Raw genomic sequence first — 763 nt, 5'->3', positions numbered from 1 at the left:
TAAGCACATAGCAGCATCTGCAATTCCCTGCTTCAAAAGGAATTTCCCCATGGAGAGTATACAGTGATCAGTTAAAGTGTAATGTACAAATAACTGTAAAGGAAATAAAAAAAACATGCAGTTCCTGGCAAGGCAAGATTGTTGTACTACAAGAGCAGTGACAACATATAAACATGTGCAATTGGCCACTATTTTCTAATGAAAATGTAAACTATTTCAGGTCACTGTGCAACTATCAATCTTACATTCTGAACTTTCTACTTACATTCTGAACTTTCTAAAGTGTTTACAATAATCAAGTGACATCACTATTGCTGTGCATTTTTTTTTTCTTTTTTATCATAACAAAGCCAGGATTTAGTTTTATGAATAAACAGACCTGGGTGACTTTTATCCAAAGACACATGCCAAGGCTTCATATATATTGCAAGATGAATATTTGCCTGATTTTTGCCTTTAGATTCAATTCCTGTATTCCCTGATCCATTCAAATGTTGATAAATTATGACTGCAAGAGAAACAGATAATGTGGGAGATAAAGGATAAAGGTAGGAAGGTAGAAACAAATCACAAAGAAATCTGGAAATCTGATGGAAGGAAATATGCTTGGTAAAGGACCAGAAACAGCTAAACAATTTACTACAATTGCTATGTGAGTGAGAGGTGGAAAGGAAAGCAGTTAATGTAAAATACTACACATTAGGGAAATGAGATACAGAACAAAGTGGTATCCTCTTCCTGATAAGTTAACCCGTTATTGACA

The 763-nt window shown here is 34.3% G+C and overlaps 1 protein-coding gene across 1 annotated transcript in view; it reads right to left on the bottom strand.

Moving 5' to 3' along the window:
- LOC119586930 (cytoskeleton-associated protein 5-like) overlaps window positions 1-763 on the bottom strand; it is a gene marked incomplete in the record, with an annotated part of 31,731 nt that overhangs the window by 24,622 nt on the left and 6,346 nt on the right.

This window comes from Penaeus monodon, chromosome 22, assembly GCF_015228065.2.
Source record: "Penaeus monodon isolate SGIC_2016 chromosome 22, NSTDA_Pmon_1, whole genome shotgun sequence".
Lineage (NCBI taxonomy): Eukaryota > Metazoa > Arthropoda > Malacostraca > Decapoda > Penaeidae > Penaeus > Penaeus monodon.
This window is presented reverse-complemented; position numbering and strand designations above follow the sequence as displayed.